Raw genomic sequence first — 20,773 nt, 5'->3', positions numbered from 1 at the left:
TCCATGTCCCTCATGGTTTTATAAACCTTTATAAGGTCACCCTTCAGCCTCCGATGCTCCAGAGAAAATATCCTCAGTCTATTCATCCTCCCCCGATAGCACAAACCCTGTAACCCTTGCAACACCCTTGTAAATCTTTTCTGAATGCTTGCAGGTTTTACAACATCTTTCTACAGCAGGGAAACCAGAATTGAACGCAGTATTCCAAAAGGTGGCCTAACCAATATCCTGTACAGCCACAACCCAACATCCCAATTCCTATACTCAATGCACTGATTCATAAAGGCAAGTGGATCAAATGTCTTCTTCACTATGCTATCTACCTGCAACTCCTTCTCTTCCTAATCTGTGTGTATGTGAGTTACAATAATCTTTTTGAATTCTGATATGAATAGATTCGCTCTTTTGTTAATTCAACATATCCAGGTTTAATTGGATACTTTTAAACACCAATTCAAATGGTTTGGGAGGAAGACATCCACAAGAAAGGGTCCCTTTTCAAATTAATCTGTTAGTGACCAATCAAGGATCCAGGTAAATGAAGAAAGGAAACCATTTCATCCCTGCTCACCTGGGAGCTTAACAATTTGGGGTATCTGTCTGGAACTGTAATAACGTGGGGAAAAATAATCACACCAGCCTCTCTTTGTAAGTTCTCCATGTATTTACGAAACAATGCCCTTCACCAGCACATCTCAGTGATATATTTAACATTCCATTCACATTAATCACTCCAAGGGCATGTTTTACGTTCGGAATATAAACAGTAAGTGTTGAAATTCTCAGCTTCGGAAGCATCTGCTGAAAAAATCAAAATGAATATTGCAAATTGATAATTGTGTTTCTCTCCACAGATGCTGCCTGACCTGCATTTCAGTATTTCTTGATTTTATTGCAGATTTTCAGCACATGTGGTATTTAACTTGTGTATAATTTTTTTACGTAAGGAGAATGGAGACTTGAAAACATTGAATGGGACTTTTGCTCATTAACCTCTTGGGAATTGTCTGCTATTGAATGATTTGATTCAGACTTTAGACAAGGTGCAATCATGACAAAGTCTGTGGGATTGTACTTATTATATATCAAGGAACAGCTCATCAAATAAGGCAATCCTCTGAAACATATGAATTCTCACCTCAAGTTTGGGGAGAAAGGTATAAAGGATCAGTATTAGATGGGGTGAGATCTGAACAACTTCAGAAAAACTTTGATCTTAAAACTACAATTCTGCAGGAGAGTGTTTATTACAGTGAGTGATACCACACAGTATTTCAATTGCACTGAATTGGTTTTGAAAGATAACTCAATAAATGCAGGTTGATGCTGTAGATGGTTCCTGTCGATATATTTCGTTGACCTGTTCAGACGTGTTATGATGTTAAGTCTCAGGCAGAAAGAGGAAGAAGGTATAAGTAAGGTTCAAGAAACTGAAGACAGACAGAGCCCTGGAGATAACAGGAATGAACTCAAACTAGGAAATAGAGAATTTGAAGCGACCATGCGATGTTTATGGAAAACAGGATTAAGGAACCTCCAAGGCACTTTACAGAGGGATAACAAGCAACAGGTCACCAGGGAAAGAGTATGTCTTCTCAGAGCAAAGGAGGGAATTTACACATGGAGCCGGAGGAAGTGGGTGAGGTTCTTCATGAATAAACTGCATTGGTATTTCTTTAGGATTCTGGGTAGTCCAAGATGGAGGATGGGAAAAAGTTGTGACTGTAAGAGCTGCCTCTTTTTTGAGGCCTTTTTCTGTGTTGGGGGTGATTTCCTCAAATTCCAGGAGCAGCAATTACTGTTTTATTATGCAACTTTGGAGAAAAACAAACTCAAAACAACGGCACTTTTAAAAGGAAGAAAATCAGACAAAGAAAGTGAGTACATGGTCAGGGGGGCGGGAGGGAAGAAACCTACACTGCTCACTGATATGGATAGGAAGGGTCGAGAGGGATATGGGCCCAGTGTGGGCGAATGGGACGGGATTAGATTAGGATATGGGGTCAGCATGGACGAGTTGGATCGAAGGGTCTGTTCCCATGCTGTACATCTCTATCACTCTCTGACATGGTGGATGGTGAGTCTTGTATATTGATATTCTAGAGCATGTCAATATTAAAAAGGAGGTGTTGGGTGTTTTGAAAAGCATTAAGGTAGACAAGTCCGCAAGACCTGATGGAATCTATCATAGAATCCTGAGAGAGACAGGTGTGGAAATTGCTACGGATTTGTACAAAATATTTGTATCCTTTATCGTCACAGGAGAATTCCCAGAGGACTGGAGAATACCCAATGTTGTTTCTTTCTTAAAGAATGGCAACAAGAATAATTCAGGAAATTAAATGCCAGATTGGCTTCCTGTTATTCATTGCTTGGACATCACTGTCTGTGCCTGGATGGTACCCTCTGGAAGTCACTCTGTAAAGATCTCCACCCCTCTACCTTGGGGTCTCAGGATCTCAAGGTGTTCCTCTCTTTGGCCAAGGTTTCGGTCCATGTGTAATGGTTTCCTGAATGTGGTTCCTGTGAAGTGCCTTGTGCCATGAAAAGGGATCCCTACATGCAGGCTGTAGTTGGGTTGAAGTGTTATGGAGAGCAGGCAGGAAAGTGGAGTTGAGGCCGAGATGAGATCAGCCATGATCGTGTGGAATGACAAAGCAGGCTCGAGGAGCTGAATTTACGAATTTTTAAGATCATTCTGCTGGGCCACTTTTCGTTGTTGCCTGTCCCAAAGTCCACCTTGGAGGATGGTTACCTGAAGGATCGAGGTTGAAAGTCCCTGATCGTTGAAGTGATCTCCGACTGGGAGGGAACACCTCTGTTTGGTGATTGTTACGCGGTGCCCATTCATCTGTTGCCGTAGCCTCTGCTCGGTCTCACCAATGTACCATGCATTGGGCATCCTTCCCTGCAGCGTATGAGATAGACAACATTGGCCGAGTCACGTGAGTACCTGCCGCGTACATGGTGGGAGATGTCCCCATGTGTAATGTCGGTATCCATGGCGACACTCTGACACGTTTTACAGTGTCTGCTGTGACAGGGTTGTTTGGTGTTGTCCTGAAGGCCGGGCAGTTTGCTGTGAACAATGGTCTGTTTAAGGTTTGGTGGCTGTTTAAAGGTGAGAAGTGGAGGGGTGGGGAAGGTCTTGGCGAGGTGCTCATCCTCATCGATAATGTGTTGCAGGCTGTGGAGAATGTGACGTAGTTTCTCAGCTCCTGGTAAGTACTGGACAATGAAGGGTACCCTGTTGGTTACAGCTCGTGTCTGTCTCCTGAGGAGGTCATTGCAGTTTCTCCCTGGGGCATGTCAGAACTGGCGATTGATGAGTTAAGCATCGTATCACATTCTTATCAGGCCATCCTTGTGTACTTCCAAGTGCCCCTCACATTCCCCGTCACCTGAACAGATCCTGTGTAAGTGTACGGCTTGTACAGAGGGGACGTCTGTTTTAATATGTTGAGGGTGGGTTTGTGGTTGAGTGAGGTGCTGTGGTGTCCATCCTTGATGGAGATGCATGTGTCCATGAATGAGACAGATACTAAACATTAGTCCATGGTGAGTTTGATGGTGGGATGAAACTCGTGAAATGTTGGTGAACATAAATGTTGGGAGAGTGCAGCATTGTTCTGACATGAACACAACCAAGGTTGAGGGGATCAATTCTCCTGACATGGCCCCAGAAGCACGTGTTGTCCCAGTGACCTAACAGCTCCATCTCTGATCTTCTAAGCTACTGCCTGTGGTTTACATCCCTTCTGGGGATACTTTCAATTTAAACATTCTCTCCAATTAAAACCCTCTCACTGCATTATCTCCATTGAAATTAAGTTAATCTCTGACCTAATATCTTTAAAACTCTACATGGCTGATCATGGAATTAAAACATTACCAAGTCAGTTTGATACATGTGGAAACAAACGTTTGATAAACTGGAGCGAAAGGGAGTGGAATTAATTTCTCAGCTCTCCCAAAGAGACAGCATTGACATGATGGGCTTCAGTATATACAGTCACATTCGAAGATTCATTGATCTGAAATTAAACAGTCAAATGTCTGTTTCACCACAGTCGACTCATCTGTTGTTCGTTTCCTCACTGATGCAGGAATTAGCATTGACCCATTTGTTCTTGTCTTTCTGGGACCATTCCTTCAATGTTGGCTGTACAAACATTGAGCTTGCTTGACTTCTATACTGTCCTCTTGGTATTTAACAGGATAAAATGCAGGTGAAATAAAGTTATTCCATACGCAAAAATTTATACTTAAATTCGATGAGTTGGACCAAGATAACAGTCACCCTAAAGGTGGAAGATTCGTTGAAAATATTTGGTTTGCAAGTAATGACAGACACAGTGAAAAGTTTTGTCTTGTGAGCAATACAGGCAGCTCACAGAGTTCAGTAGCATAGATAAGTAAATAATAGGGAAACAGCAGCATGAACAAAAACACAGGTACAGGCGAGTATTGAGAGTCTGTGAGACCGTTCAGTATTCTAACAACAGTAGGGTAGAAACTGTTTCAAAACTGGTTGGTGCGTGTGTTCAGGCTTCTGTACCTTCTCCCCGATGGTAGAGGTTGTAGAAAAACATTGCCAGGGTGGGATGGATCTTTGAGAATGCTGGAGACCTTTCCTTGACAGTGGGCCTGGGAGATGGATTCTATAGATGGGAGGTTGGCCTTTGTGATTGTCTGGGCTGAGTTCACCACTCTCTGTAATTGTCTCCGATCTTGAATGGTACAGTTGCCAAACCAGGTAGTGACACATCCAGACAGAATGCTGTCGATGGTGCACCTATAAACGTTGGCAAGGGTATTCTCTGTCAGTAATATCCGATGTTCTGGAGGGATCAGTGTTGAAGTGTTGGTTTGTTGATGAGAGTGTGATGAGAGCTGGCTTCCAAAAGCAACCTCTCCAACCGCACTCTCAGGAATCTCGTCCCCATCCAGAAACAGCAGCCACTTGATCACCACCTTCAACATTCAATCCTGCAGATCCTTGAAAATCTTGTGCAAGATCATGTTGGATACCACTGACCATCAACTGAATGCAGAGATGGGGATTTTTCCAAAATAGTTTAGAAATAAAGGATAAGCCACAGAGACACCCCAGATGGGACTTGAACCCACAACCCCTGGCTTAGAAGGCCAGTGCTTTATCCATTAGGCCACTGGGGCCCCACTTGCTCTTTGCCAATGGCAGCCTTTAAATACTGCACCCTGACCTCTCATCGTGTGTGTTTCTGTGTGTTGTACTCTCACTGATTGGTTCTTCCGCCTTCCATCTCATGCCACATTGTTGGCTGCTTGATAAATTGATCCCGCCTCCCATTTCTCCCCAAACGGACAGATGAGATATCAACCAAACTCCAACTTTGCACAACTCAAGTCTGAGGAAAATGGAGCAGACAGGAAAATAGCAAAGGGCTCAATGTTATTTTGTGCAGCACCTTGAAGATATTTGCAGTTACTGGGGAAGGTGGAAGTGGAGATGTTGCAAAAAGCTGCATTGAGGACAAATCAACAGAATCTTAGCGGGCATTCAGCCCATTGTGGCTGTGCTGTCTCTTTCAGACAATTCACCCCAAGATCTCCCAAATCCCAGAATTATCTTGTTTAAGTTTCTACTAAACAGCATTTGCCATAATCTCAACACAGGCACAATGATTTTTAACAGAGTAGTTAAAAAATCCAGTCAATTTGGATTGAGATGAAGTTGACATGGGATGAAAATCAGCCACTGCAAAGACCAGGCTTAAAAATGAAATCCCTGAAATCCCAGATTTCAGAGGCCAGTGCCATAACCATTAGGCCATGAGGGCACTATATTGGCAGACCACTGGGAACAGTTGACCTCAAATGAGTGTGACAGCCAAGCACACTCCCAGATCTGTGACAACACACTGAGGGACGCACTAAAGGTTCAGGCAGCTGCTGCCAAGGTGTAAAAGGGAAACAACACAGTCTCAGGTCTTTCTGACAAATGATCACATCGTCCTTTCAGTTCTCAGACCCTCTTGGTGCCTGACAATGAACAGAGATCGTTTCCTGCCCAAGTCCAAAATGCCTTTCTTTCCACAACGATACAGAAGGTTTGAGAAATGTCAATATTCCAATGGTTTGTTGGTTCTTTTCTCTCTGCATAGACTGTACACAACTGATTTAGAACCACTGTATGCATTTCCAAATGATGTTACAAACTGTTTCAATACTTTTTTAACAAATTCAAGTTGAAATGCAAATCAGATTTAGTCTCCCTTTGTCCCCATCACCAACAAGAATACTTGAGTAAAGTTGTGAGGAATTCATCAGACCAATGAGACTCCAGGAATTCTTCCAAGATGTCAGCAATGATCCCAATGAGCCAACCAACGAACGGGAACAGTCATCAGAGAGATCCATCGTGGAGCGACCAAAGAAGGAGTCGATTTGTATCCCTGCGGAGGGCCGCTGTCCTGACCTTGAGATGTATGCTCAACCGTCAGGAGATGGGTGAATGACAGATTTAAAAATCACACAACACCAGGTTAGAGTCGAACATGTGGAAGCACTAGGTTTCGGAGCACTGCTCCTTCATCAGGTGGTTGTGGAGAATAAGATTGCAGGACACAGAATTTATAGCAAATGTTTACAGTGTGATGCAACTGAAATTGTATCTTGAGAAATTGTATCTGGATTGTTTGTGAAGTCTCTCATCTTTTAGAATGGCCAGGTTGGTTTTCGTTCTTTCATATGTAAATTGCAGAACTTTTATCAAAAGTTACATTCTCAAGTGAACTTTAACAATTGGTGTCGTGTGGGCCCAGATGATGCATTGAAGGTGTGAGCTTCCCTGTGTCAGACTGTCTGTGCCACAATGGTCAGACTGATTCTAATCTAATAAACAGATTTACAGCATCTCACAGGAATTCATATCGTTTTTGAGCAAAGTAAAATGTAATTTTGTAAGTACACGTTCATCACACAAACTTATATGTGTGTGTGTATATGGGTGTGTGTATATGTGCGTGTGGGTGTATATGTGAGTGTATGTGTGCGTATATGTGTGTGGGTGTGTATTTGTGTGTATATGTGCGTGTGCATGTGTGTGTGTGCATATGTGTGTGTATATATATGTGTGTGTATGTATATCTGTGTGTGGATGTGTTTGTGTGTGTGGGTGTGTATCTGTGTGTGTATATGTGTTTATGCATGTGAATGTGTGTGTATATATGTGTGCATGTGTGTGTGTGGGTGCGTGTGTGTGTGTATATGTGTGTGTGTTAATATGCGTATGCATGTGTGTGGCTGTGTGTGTGTGGGTGTGTATGTATGTATATATGTGTGTGTGTATATATGTACGTGTACGTGTGTGTATGTGGGTGTGTATGTGCATATGTGTATGTGTTTGTGTTTATGTATATACGTGTATGTGTGTGTATGTGTGGGTATGTGTGTGTGTGTGTAAGTGTGTGTGTATGTGTGTATGTGTGTGTGTGTGTGTATGTGTGTGTGTGTACGTGTGTGTGTGTGTGTGTGTGTGTGTGTGTGTGTGTGTGTGTGTGTGTAGTTGAATGGGGTCACCTGTAATGTCCCAGTTGAGGCCATCTCCATTGTTACCAAACTTGGAGATCAGCCTCTGCTCGGCCACTTTTCATTGTTGCCTGTCCCGAAGTCCCCCTTGGAGGAAGGTCCGAGGTCGAATGTCCCGAATTGCTGAAGTGTTCTCTGACTGGGAGGGAACACTCCTGTCTGTTGACACTCAGAACAGCCCCACCCCCCCACCCCATATATGCACACGCACAGACACACGCACACCCACACGCACACACGCACACGCGCGCACGCACACATGTGCACAGACACACACACACACACACACACACACACACACACACACACACTTACAAGCACATATAAGTTTGTGGGGTGAATTTGAATTTGCAGAACTACATTTTATTTTGCTCAAAAACTGTATGAACTACAGAGCTAAGGAGAGCATTGTGGCAGCTCCCAGAATCAGGTGGCTCAGTGGTTAGCACTGCTGCCTTAGAATACCAGGGTGTCAGGTTCAATTCCCGCTTTGGGAATTGTGGAGTCTGCACATTGCTCTAGTTTCCTCCCACAGTACAAAGGTGAATTGGCCATGTTAAATTGCCCATAGTGTTACCTGTTTCCACACTGTAGGTAGTCTAATCCAGGGGAAGGATCTGAAGGCCCTAATTTACGAGGGCTCTAAGCTCATGCCTTTCCAGGACTTCTCAGCGGTGGGAAACCAGAAAAGAAAACCTTACGATGATGAGCCTAAGACATAGGAATGGAAGTAAGGCCATTCAGCCCATCGGGTCCACCCCCCCCATTCAATCGTGAATGATGGGCATTTCAACGCCACTTTGTGGCACTCTCACCGTTCACCCTTAATTCCTTCCGTGATCAAGAATTTATCAATCTCTGCCCTGAAGACAATTAACGCCCTGGCCTCTGCTGCGCTCCACGGCAATGAATTCCACAGGCCCACCACTCTCTGCCTGAAGAAATGTCTCCTCATTTCCGTTCTAAATTGACCCCCCTCTAATTCTCAGGCTGTGCCCATGGGTCCTGATGGAAACACATTCCCAGCATCCACCCTTTCTAAGCCATGCATTATCTAGTAAATTTGTATGAGATCTCCCCTCAACCTTCGAAACTCTAATCAATACAATCCCAGGATCCTCAGCTGTTCATTGTATGTTAAGCCTCCCATTCCAGGGATCATCCGTGTGAATCTCCGCTGGACATGCTCCAGTGCCAGTATGTCCTTCCTGAGGTGTGGAGCCCAAAATTGGATACAGTATTTCAAATGGGGCCTAACCAGAGCTTTATAAAGTCTCAGAAGGACATCACTGCTTTTACATTCCAACCCTCTTGAGATAAATGGCAACATTACATTTGTTTTCTTAACCATTGACTCAACCTGCAAGTCAACCTTTAGACATTCCTGGACTATCACTCCCAGATCCCTTTGTACTTTGGCTTTAAGAATTTTCTCACCGTTTAAAAAATAGTCCATGCCTGTATTCCTTTTTCCAAAGTGTAAGTCCGAGCATTTGCTCAGGTTGAATTTCATCAGCCATTTCCTGGACCACTCTCCTAAACTGTCTAAATCTTTCTGCAGCCTCCCATCTCCTCAGAACGACCTGCTTGTCTGCCTAACTTTGCATCATTGGTGAACTTCACCAGAATGTCCCCCAGTCCCTTCATCCAGATCATTAATATATAAAGTGAACAGCTGCGGCCCCAAAACTGAACCCTAGGGGACACCACTTGTCACCAGCTGCCATTCCAAGAAAGAACCTTTTATCCCAACTCTCTGCCTTCTGTCAGACAGCCAATCCCCAATCCATGCCAGTAGCTCACCTCAAACACCATGGACCCTCACCTTACTCAGCAGTCTCCCGTGAGGCACCTTATCAAAGGCCTTTTGGAAATCTAGGTAGATCACATCCACTGGGTTTCCCTGGTCTCACCTACTTGTTACCTCTTCAAAGAATTCTAACAGGTTTGTCAGGCATGACCTCCCCTTACTAAATCCATGCTGACTTGTTCTAATCCAACCCTGCACTTCCAAGAATTTAGAAATCTCATCCTTAATGATGGATCCTAGAATTTAACCTACAACCAAGGTTAGGCTAACAAGCCTATAATTTTCCATCTTTTATCTTGATCTTTTCTTGAACAAGGTGTTTACAACAGTGATTTTCCAATCATCTGGGAATTTCCCTGATTCCAGTGATTTTTGAAAGATTGAAAATACCCTCTACTATTTCCTCAGCCACCTCCCGCAGAACTCTCGGATGTAGACCATCGAGGCCGGGAGATTTATCAATTTTTAGACCTTTTAGCGTTTTGAGCACTTCCTCTTTTGTAATGGCTACCATATTCAAATCTGCCCCCTGGCTCTCCTTAATTGTTAGGATAATACTCATGTCTTCCACTGTGAAGACTGACACAAAGTATTGACCAAGTTCTTCAACCATTTCCTTATCTCCCTTCACGAGCCTTCCTGCATCAATTTGGAATGGCACAATTTCTACTTTTGCCTCTTGTTTGTTTCTTATGTATTGAAAGAAACTTTAACCATCATTTCTAATATTACTGGCGAGCTTACCTTCATATTTGATCCTCTCCTTCCTATTTCTATGTCTTTGTTATCCTCTGTTTGTTTTTGTCGTCTTCCCAATCTTCTGATTTCCCAGTGCTCTTGGCCACTTTGGAGGCTCTCTCTTTCCCTATGATACATTTCCTGACTTCCTTTGTCAGCCCTGGCTGTTTAATTCCCGCCCCCTGACGGATAATGTTTCTGCCAAGAGAAGACTGAGGGAGTTTGGGATCCAGTACTCTCTGAGGTATCCGGCGGTGCTCCGATAACCTTACATGGATCCGTACATCGCTTTGATTCATCGGAGAAGGCAAGAGACTTTGTGGACAAATTAACCGAATCTGAACAATTTAGTACCTACAAATAGTGTTGTTTGGTTATGTCTTTGTTGTTTTTTAAAGAAACTGAGGAAGTCCAGTTGGAGCTTTCTTTTCCTTGTTTTCCCAATTGGTAATAATCCGGTTTAAACTGTGTTTGGTGGCGGTTGAGATGTGTACTTTCAATTTCTAAGTGAAGTTATACCAGAGGATAGGTGGGGTATTTACCCCATCGATCTGAAATGTTTTTCTCTTTATTCATATTTCTATTCTATGGTATATTTACTTTCTATTCTGCTTGTGTTTGTGGTACGGCTCTAGCTAGAAGGAGGGAAACTGTTTGGGATGGCTTGATGCCCACTCATGCGCAGTTTGCGATGGGTAGTTGACCCCTTTGGGCAGGAGGTGAGTTCCCCTATTCAGCGCCATTGGCACTTTATATGGTGGTTTGTATTGCTTTTAATCTTTGATAGTTTTGTAGGTTTGTCAATTGTAGTGGTTTCAGTTCATGTAGTTTGTATATTTGATGGATCATATGACACTAAGGCTCAGTGATTTGTGGTTCGTGTTCCTCCTCTCTGGAATTTAAATGTTACTGCAGAAGATTATGGCTAATGACATGATTGAATGGTGAACCTGGAATATCAAGGGAAGTCGAGAAGAAAGTGAGGACTGCAGATGCTGGTGATCAGAGCTGAAAATGTGTTGCTGGAAAAGCGCGGCAAGTCAGGCAGCATCCAAGGAACAGGAGAATCGACGTTTCGGGCATCAGCCCTTCTTCAGGAATCAAGGGAAGTCTCTCACCAATTAAGAGGAAGAAGGTACTTTTGAGTCTTAGAAAGGAGAAAGTGGATATTCCTTTGTTTCAGGAGACGCACTTGAATGACAGGGAGCATTTGAAACTACAGCAGAATGGCCTTGATCTGGTTTACTTCACATCATTTAATACCAGAAGTAGGGGAGTGGCTGTATTGGTGAGGAGGAATCTCCAGGTTAAGTTACTAGAGTGTGTCAAAGACACACACACAGGAGGTTTGTAATTCTTATAGCATTGATAAATGGGAAAAATATGGTGTTTAAATGTTATTGTCCTCCAGTGCATCCCCTCAACTTTTTGTTTTCTGAATTGATCAGTCTGGAGTCCTGGCATATCATTATAGGGGGAGATTTTAACTGTCTCATGGATCCCACAGTACTGAGGTTCCCCAAAGCCCCCACCCCCGATATCCTCTGTACAAACTAAACAATGAGTGGATCTGTGTGTGGAGTGAGGGTTGATGGACATCTGGAGGTGTCTCCACCCTACAGGCAGGGATTTTACGGTTTTCTTCTCCAATCCACACAGATGTCACACCAGGATTGATTTTTTTCCAATCCCCGTGGCAACCCTGGACTTGGTGGCACCTTGTACGATCGGTAATATTACCATCTCTGATCACACTCCACTGTACCTGTTGGTTAAGATTAAGGACGTTACAGTGGGTCCAAGGCACTGGCAAATGGATCCTTTTATCCTCAAGGATAATACGTTTGTGGAGCATTTGTCTCGGGAATTTTGGTCTTTCCTCGACATTAACTCACGCTCGGCTCGTAGCCAATCCTTCCTTTTGGAAATTGCCAAAGCCTATGACAGTGGTCAGTTATTTCCTACTCTGCCAGTAGGAGGCGGAAGAAGGGTGAGCAGCAACGTCTCCTCAAAGCATGGTTGAAGGCAGCTGAGAAGGCCTACTTTGACAGGCCCTCGTTGGTCAAGTTCCAGAGGATTGCGGCGCTGCGGTCTGCATTGAATTCCGTGCTCACACAGACAGCAAAGAATGAGCTTAATTTTGCAAAGCAGAGGTTATATGATCATGGAGGCAGGTCTGGCAAATACTTAGCATATCTCGCTAGGTAAAAGAGCGCCCCTCAAGCCATTACAGTGATTAGGGAAGGGTCTGGGAACCGAACGTGTGACTCCAAAAAGATTAATGTGTCATTCCAGAGATTTTACACTAAGTTATACCAGTCTGAGGTTTGTGAGGAGGGGCGGGCCAAAATACAGGCTTTATTCAGGATCTGGAGCTCCTGGGTTTGACCCCTGAACAAGAGTCTTTTCTCAATGTCCCCTTATCAGAGCGAGAGGTGCAGGAGGCTGTGAAGCAGCTTCAGAGTGGAAAGGCACCCAGTCCTGATGGACTTTCCAGCGAATTCTAGAAGGAATTTATAAACATATTGTCAGGCCCGATGTTCAACATGTTTAATGACTCATACAGCCATGATTGTCTCCCGCCATCTCTGAGAGAGGCCAATATTTCTCGTATTCTTAAAAAAGGGAAGGTCAATGTAGGGATTGGTGATTTCTCTAGATACAGAGAAGGCGCTTGACCGAGTTGAGAGGCCGTACCTTTTCTATACTCTGGAGCGGTTTGTTTTGGGCGAAGTTTTTATAAGATGGGTAAAGGGTCTCCATAATGACCCTCTCACTGCAATCATCACAAACAGGGTGTGATCAAGCAATTTTAACATTTTTTGGGTCAGCCGGCAGGTCTGTTCCCTTTCCCCACTGCTTTTTACAGTGAGGATTGAATCATTGGTGGAGGGCATTCATAGGGATCCCAATATATCAGCTCCAGACGGGGGGTAAATTTACGTGACCTCACATGTTCCCACATTGTATTTCAATTGGCTAAATTTTTGGGCCAATCCCTAAACCCATCCATCTCCCTCTGTAAACTCTGTGAGTCAGCCTCAACAGTTGCCTTCCCACAAATGTTTGTCCAATCTGTGGATGTGGCACTCCAAGTTCTCCAACGATGGCCTAACTACCACACACCTCCATCATAGCCTCCTTGCAATTGTATTCAATACCTTGACTAAGAAAGGTAAGGGCCCAAATGCATAGCCACAGCCCCATCAGTTCCAACCTTGAACACCCAGATTTCAATCATTTCCATTGACATATTGGACCTTATCATAAATACCAAACATACAGGTAATCTGGGGTTCAAGTGGTAACATTGACTGAATATAGCTTAGTCTGATACCAACACAACCAAAAGAGAAGTTGCTGTATCCACAGACAGATAGGTCTATCTGTTGGAAACCAGTTACCTCATAGGTAAGGCACTAACTTCCTAAACCAGAGATTGTGGGCTCAAATGGTATTTGAATGTTTGATTTTGTTTAACCCTTCAGAGTGCAGCTGATCTCAATCCTGTGTGGTCACATGACCATGACAACAAAATCAGGCATTCTCAATTGATCCTCAGCTGGAGAAATTTGACCTGATAGAAAATTGGCCAAACTAAATTAAACAGCAGCTATCGGCTCGAGAGAACCATGCAGCTAAGATCAAAGAGCTACAAAGATTCAAGAAGAACCAGTTCCAACCAGACTGAGGGTTGTATATTGGAGAAGTGTCAGCCTGAGTCAATCCACTTTATAGCTCCTGGCATGACAACAGTGAAGGGTATTGGTGTGACCCCATTGGATGATGTGAACCCAGCTCATGACCGTATTGGCCAAAGCCACAGAAGATTCTGGAAGATGAGGGACAGGAGAGGGGGAAAACACACCTGAACGCTAAACCCTTAGCAAAGCCTTGACTGGGTCCTGCAGTGGAGCTCTGACCATCTGCTCCAAACCTGTTCAGAAAAGTCCTCGCGTGAGTTGCGCAGGCCATTCAGCCCATCACATCCACACTGACCCTTTGAAGAGCATCCCAGCCAGGCCTAACCCCTATCCTCTCACCCTGCATTCCCCAAAGCCAATCCACCGAACCTGTCCATTTTGGGACTGTGGGATGAAACCAAAGGACCCGGAGTACCCCATGGAGAGAATGTGCAAACTCGACACAAACAGACACCGAAGGGAGGAATCAAAGCCAGGTTCCTGACACTGTGAGGCAGCAGTGCTACCCACTGAGCCACCATGCCATCCCCAGGAGAATCTCAGCAGGTTTTCAGCCATTGTGACTGTGCTTTCTCTTTCAGACAATTCACCTCAATCCTGCAAAACTTGTGCAAGAAGATGTTGGGCACCACTTCCCATCAACTGAATGCAGACATGGAGATTTTCCCAAAGTAAATTAGAAATCAAGTTGAAGAAGGGCAAGTGACTGACACCTCAGATGGGACTCGAACCCACAATCCCTGGCTTAGAAAGCCAGTGCCATATCCATTAGGCCACTGGGGCCACATGGCAGGCTGAAATTCACAGCCTTTATGTACTGCACCCGACCTCTCATACTGTGTGTTTCTGAGTGTTATCCTCTCACTGATTGTTTTTTACCCCGACCATCTCATGCTAAATTGCTGGCTGCTTGATTAATCAATCTCACTTCCCATTTGTCCCCAAACGGACAAACGAGAAATTAACCAAGCTCCAATGTTGCACAACTCAATTCTGAGGAACATGGAGCAGACGAGAAAATAGCAAAGGGCTCAATGTTATTTTGTGCAGCACCTTGAAGATATTTACAGTTAGTGAGGAAGGAGTAAGTGGAGATGTTGCAAAACAGCTGCATTGAGGACAAATCACCAGAATCATAGCAGGCATTCAGCCCATTGTGGCTGTGCTGTCTCTTTCATACAGTTCACCCCAAGATCTCCCAATTCCTGCAATTACCTTGTGCAAGTTTCGAATAATCATCGTGAAAAATCAGACAACACCAGGTTGTAGTCCAACAGGTTTATCTCAAAGTACTAGCTTTCGGAGCGCTGCTGCTTCGTCAGGTGGTTGTGGAGTATAAGATTGTAAGACACAGAATTTATGGCAAACGTTTAGAGTGTGATGTCACTGAAATTATATATTGAAAAAAATCTGGATTGTGTGTGAAGTCTCTCATCTTTTAGAATGACCAGGTTAGTTTCAGTTCTTTCATGTGTAAATCACAAAATGTTTTTCATTGCCAAGTGAAATGGCAAGCTGTCCAATAAAAGCTAAATGCTGTGAATGCTGGAAATCTGAAAGAGAGAAAATGCTGGAGAAATCATGACTCAAAAACATGATTGAGTTTTCTGAAAAAGTCACAAAGAGGATTGATGAGGGCAGAGCGGTGGATGTGATCTATATGGACTTCAGTAAGGCGTTCGACAAGGTTCCCCATGGGAGACTGATCAGCAAGGTGAGATCTCATGGAATACAGGGAGAACTAGCTGTTTGGATACAGAACTGGCTCAAAGGTAGGAGACAGAGGATGATGGTGGAGGGTTGTTTTTCAGACTGGAGCCCTGTGACCAATGGAGTGCCACAAGAATCAGTGTTGGGTCCACTACTTTCCGTCATTTATATATATGTTATTATCATTATGAGGTATCATTAGTAAGATTGCAGATGACACCAAAATTGGAGGTGTAGTGGACAGCAAAGAAGGTTCCCTCAGATTCCAACGGGATCTTGATTAGAAGGGCCGATGAGCTGAGGAGTGATGGGTGGAGTTTAATTTAGATCAATGTGAGGTGCTGCATTTTGGGAAAGCAAATCTTAGCTGGGCTTATAGACTTAATGGGAATGTCCCAGGGAGTGTTGGTGAACAAAGAGACCTGAGAGTGCAGGTTCATAGCTCCTTGAAAGTAGAGTCGGGGATCGATAGGAGAGTGAAGAAGGCGTTTGGTATGCTTTCCTTGATTCAAAATCAGTTGTGTACAGTCTATGCAGAGAGATAAGAACCAACAAAACATTGGAATGTTGACATTTCTCAAAGCTTCTGTATTGTTGTGAACAAAAAGGCATTTTGTACTTGGGCAGGAACCGATCACTGTTCATTGTCAGGCACCAAGAGGGTCTGAGAATTGAAAGAATGATGTGATAATTTGTCAGAAAGACCTGAGACCGTGTTGTTTCCCTGTTACACCTTGGCAGAAGCTGCCCGAAACTTTAGTGTATCCCTCAACATGTCATTTGAGATGTTGGAACATGCTGGGATGTAATACTCTAATGATGCCAAGACTTTACACTGGCAAATGGCTCTGTGTGCCCTAGTAGCATATTGGGTAAACCACTGTCCTCCAAAGTGTGGGATTGTGAGTTTAAATTCCCTCTGGGCTGCTCACGTTTTAAGCTTGGTCTTTGTAGCTGACTTTTGTCCCATGCCAACTTCATCATGATCCAAATTGACTGCATTTTTCAACTACTCTGTTCAAAATCACTGTGCCTGTGCTGAGATTATGGCAAATGATGTGTAATAGAAACGTGCACAAGGCAATTCCAGGATTTGGGAGATCTTGGGGAGAATTGTCTGAAAGAGACAGCATAGCCACAATGGGCTGAATGCCCGCTAAGATTCTGTTGATTTAGAACATACTACATAGAACATAGAACAGTACAGCACCGAACAGGCCCTTCAGCCCATGATGTTGTGCTGACCATTGATCCTCATGTATGCACCCTCAAATATCTGTGACCATATGCATGTCCAGCAGTTTCTTAAATGTCCCCAATGACCTTGCTTCCACAACTGCTGCTGGCAACGCATTCCATGCTCTCAAAACTCTCTGTGTAAAGAACCCGGCTCTGACATCCCCTCTATACTTTCCTCCAACCAACTTAAAATTATGCCCCCTGGTGTTAGCCATTTCTGCCCTGGGAAATAGTCTCTGGCTATCAACTCCATCCATACCTCTCATTATCTTGTATACCTCAATTAGGTCCCCTCTCCTCCTCCTATTCTCCAATGAGAATAGTCCGAGTTCAGTCAACCTCTCTTCATAAGATAGGCCCTCAAGTCCAGGCAGCATCCTGGTAAACCTCTTCTGAACTCTCTCCAAAGCATCCACATCTTTCCTATAATAGGGCGACCAGAACTGGACGCAGTATTCCAAGTGCTGTCTAACCAAAGAAAGCATTTGTCCTCACTGCAACTTTTTGCAACATCTCCACCTACTTCCTCCCCACTAACTGCAAATATCTTGAAAGCGTTGCACAAAATAACATTGAACCCTTTGCTATTTTCCTGTCTGCACCATTTTCCTCAGATGTGAGTTGTGCAATGTTGGAGTTTGGTTGGTTTCTTGTCTGTCCGTTTGGGGACAAATGGGAAGCGAGATTGATTTATCAAGCAGCCAATTTTTTAACATGAGATGGATGGTGTAAAAAACAATTAGTGAGAGTATAAAAATAAGAAACATACAATATGAGCCATCAGGGTGCAGTATTTAAAGTCTGCCAGTTTAACAGCAGACATGTAGCCCCAGTGGCCTAATGGATAAGATATTGGGCTCCTAACACTATCCTGAGTAGCTAAATTTCATAGGTTGTCCTTGTTGAACTTGACTTCTAATCTACATTATAAACATCCCCATGTCTGCATTCAGTTGATGGGAAGTGCTGTCCAACATGAACTTGCACAAAGTTGTCGGGGATCTGCAGGATTGGGTCGAAATTGCCTGAAAGAGACAGCAGAGCCACAATGGGGAAAGAACTGCTGAGATTCTCCTGGGGCTGGCATGGTGACTCACAGTGTCAGGGACCTGGCTTTGATTCCTCCCTTGGGTGTCTGTTTGTGTCGAGTTTGCACATTCTCTCCCTGGGGTACTCGGAGTGCATTGTGTTCCTCCCACAGCCCAAAGATGTGCAGGTTCGGTGGATTGGATTTGGGGAATGCAGGGTGAGAGGAGAGGGATTGGGCCTGGATGGGATGCTCTTCAGAGGCTGTGTGTGGACTTGATGGGCTGAATGGCTTGTCCCCCTCACTCTAGGGCTTTTATGAACAAGTTTGGAGCAGATGGTCAGAGCTCTGCTGCAGATCCCAGTCAAGGCTTTGCCAAGGGACTGGCATCCAGGTGTGTGTTCATATCCTTCTTTTCCCTGACCTTCCAGAATGTTCCATATCTTTGGCCAAAGGGGTCATGAGCTGGGTTCACATCATCCAATGGGGTCACATTGCCAGGAGCTAGACAATGGATTTACTCAGACTGACACTTCCAGTCATCGAGTCATAGAGATGTACAGCACAGAAACACACCCTCGGTCCAACCCGTCCATGCCGAACAGATATCCCAACCCAATCTAGTCCCACCTGCCAGCACCCGGCCCATCTCCCTCCAAACTCTTCCTATTCATATACCCATCCAGATGCCTTTTAAACAATGTAATTGTACCATCCTCCACCACTTCCTCTGGCAGCTCATTCCACACACACACACCACCCACTGCCTGAAAAAGTTGCCCCTTAGGTGTCCTTTATATCTTTTCCCTCTCACTCTAAACCTAAGCCCTCTAGTTCTGGAGTCCCTCACCCAAGGGAAAAGACCTTGGCGGTTTACCCTATTCATGCTCCTCATAATTTTATAAACCTCTGTAAGGTCACCCCTCAGCCTCCGATGCTTGGATCTTATCCTTAGAGGAACTGGTATCAGCTTCCACCACTGTGACTGTGTGTTCAACCTCATCCGTCCTCTTTTCCAGGTCTCCCAGCTGCTGTTCATGCTTCTGCAGCATGATCGAGATCGGGGCCAGCTTCACCTCTATCTGCTTCCCCAACATCTCGCGAGATTTTGTGAGCTCCTTCCCCAGGGCCTGGTCGGTAATCGAGTCCGAGGATCCTGCAGGCTGGGCCGGGGGCCTGGCCCCGGAAACTGCTCCTCCCTTCTTCAACATCCCTGGACGATGAAAACGCAGGTACGTTGATTTTTCACAATGTCCTGGGACTCCACAACCTTTTCAGAGTCCCAGGATATCGTGATGGTCCGGATTGGGTGGGATAGAAATTCGTCCCCCTTGTGCTGTGGTGCAAAGCTCTGCAACATGATCGTCTGAGATCACCGCCATCTTGGATCCCCAGAGTGCAGTGAAAGAATATAACTCAGAAAAACCCACAATGAGTGGTCAGGGTGCAGTATTTAAAGTCTGCTATTTTTGTGTTTACTGTGCAGCCCCAGTGGCCTAATGGATAAGGCATTGGCCTCCTAAACCAGGGATTGTGGGTTCAAGTCCCATCTGGGGTGTTGGACTTTTCCTTGTGTGTCCTCGCTCTTTAATCCACTTTGCAAACATCCCCATGACGGCATTCATTTGATGGGATGTGGCAGCCCATGTGACCTTATGATGGAGATGTGAGGTAGTTAGGCCATCATTGGAGAACTTGGAGTGCCGCATCCACAGATTGGACAAACATTTGTGGGAAGGCAACTGCTGAGGCTGACTCACAGAGTTTACAGAGGGAGATGGATGGGTTAAGGGAGTAGCCAAAAACTTAGCAAATGAAAAACAATGTTGGAACGTGTGAGGTCATACACTTTGGTAGGAAGAATAAAGCAGCTGGATATTATTTCAGTAGAGAAAGACAGCAGAAAGTTCCAGCACAGAGAGATATGAAATGTGTTTTTGCGTTCTCGCCGTTGATCCTTTGCTGTGACCAACCTTCATGGTAATATCGGTGAGATGTTCTTGGTTTCTCTTTAGTTCTTGAGTCTGGTTAAGCCGACTGTGATTTGCAGGCCGTGGTGAGACTGCGGTCAAGATCACCGTCAGTTTCTTGGATGAAGTCTTCATGACTGGTAACGCTGACAGTCACCACTGGAGAGTGTCTCTGCCATTATCTGCAGCTGGCCTTGCACATCAACGGTTTCATCAGCAAACCTCAAGAGACAACATCCAAAACCTTTGTGCTCTTGAAGGCAAATCCCTTCTCATTAAGGCAAGAAACAAAATGTCTTTAATGTGATGATGTTGATTTGAACATTCGGGAAGATCAGGGAAAAGGAGCATAGGGACACACACCTGGATGCCAGTCCCTTCACGAAGCCTTGACTGGGCCTTTGACCATCTGCTCCAAACTTGTTCAGAGAAGCCCTAGAGTGGGGTGGGAGGAGGCCATTCAGCCCATCACATCCACACTGACCCTCTGAAGACCATCCCATCCAGGCCCAAGCCCGATCCTCTCACCCTGCATTCCCCAAAGCCAATCCACCGAACCTGCACATCTTTGGGCTGTGGGAGGAAACCAAGGCACCCGGAGTACCCCATGGAGAGAATGTGCCAACTCTACACAAACAGACACCCAAGGGAGGAATCAAAGCCAGGTCCCTGACACTGTGAGGCAGTCCTGCCAGCCACTGAGCTACCATGCCATCCCCAGGAGAATCTCAGCAGGTTTTCAGCCATTGTGACTGTGCTGTCTCTTTCAGACGATTCACCCCTGTATCCTGCATATCCTCAACATTCTGTATTTTTCTGACACAAGGTCCCACCAACCCAACACAGACCTGGGGACTTATCCAGATGAGATGAGAAATTGACTTGACCTCGGACGAAGATCAGCCATGAAGACAAGGGTTAAAAGTCAGACACCCCAGATGGGACTTGAACCCATAATCCCTGGTTTAGGAGACCAGTGCCTTATCCATTAGGCCACTCGGGC

At 44.7% G+C, this 20,773-nt stretch overlaps 4 non-coding genes across 4 annotated transcripts; 1 reads left to right on the top strand and 3 right to left on the bottom strand.

Annotated features, from left to right (window-relative positions):
• Positions 1-5,105: 5,105 nt before the first annotated feature.
• On the bottom strand, positions 5,106-5,178 carry trnar-ucu (transfer RNA arginine (anticodon UCU)). Its single transcript has one exon. It is a non-coding gene; the product is annotated as a tRNA-Arg (tRNA).
• A 9,356-nt stretch (positions 5,179-14,534) lies between these two features.
• Positions 14,535-14,607, bottom strand: trnar-ucu (transfer RNA arginine (anticodon UCU)). Its single transcript has one exon. It is a non-coding gene; the product is annotated as a tRNA-Arg (tRNA).
• A 4,678-nt stretch (positions 14,608-19,285) lies between these two features.
• On the top strand, positions 19,286-19,358 carry trnar-ccu (transfer RNA arginine (anticodon CCU)). Its single transcript has one exon. It is a non-coding gene; the product is annotated as a tRNA-Arg (tRNA).
• A 1,342-nt stretch (positions 19,359-20,700) lies between these two features.
• Positions 20,701-20,773, bottom strand: trnar-ccu (transfer RNA arginine (anticodon CCU)). The gene has a single exon. It is a non-coding gene; the product is annotated as a tRNA-Arg (tRNA).

The sequence above is a fragment of the Chiloscyllium punctatum genome, chromosome 18 (assembly GCF_047496795.1).
Source record: "Chiloscyllium punctatum isolate Juve2018m chromosome 18, sChiPun1.3, whole genome shotgun sequence".
In the NCBI taxonomy this organism is placed as follows: domain Eukaryota; kingdom Metazoa; phylum Chordata; class Chondrichthyes; order Orectolobiformes; family Hemiscylliidae; genus Chiloscyllium; species Chiloscyllium punctatum.
Note: the sequence above shows the minus strand (reverse complement) of the source record. Positions and strands in the feature narration are given on the sequence as shown.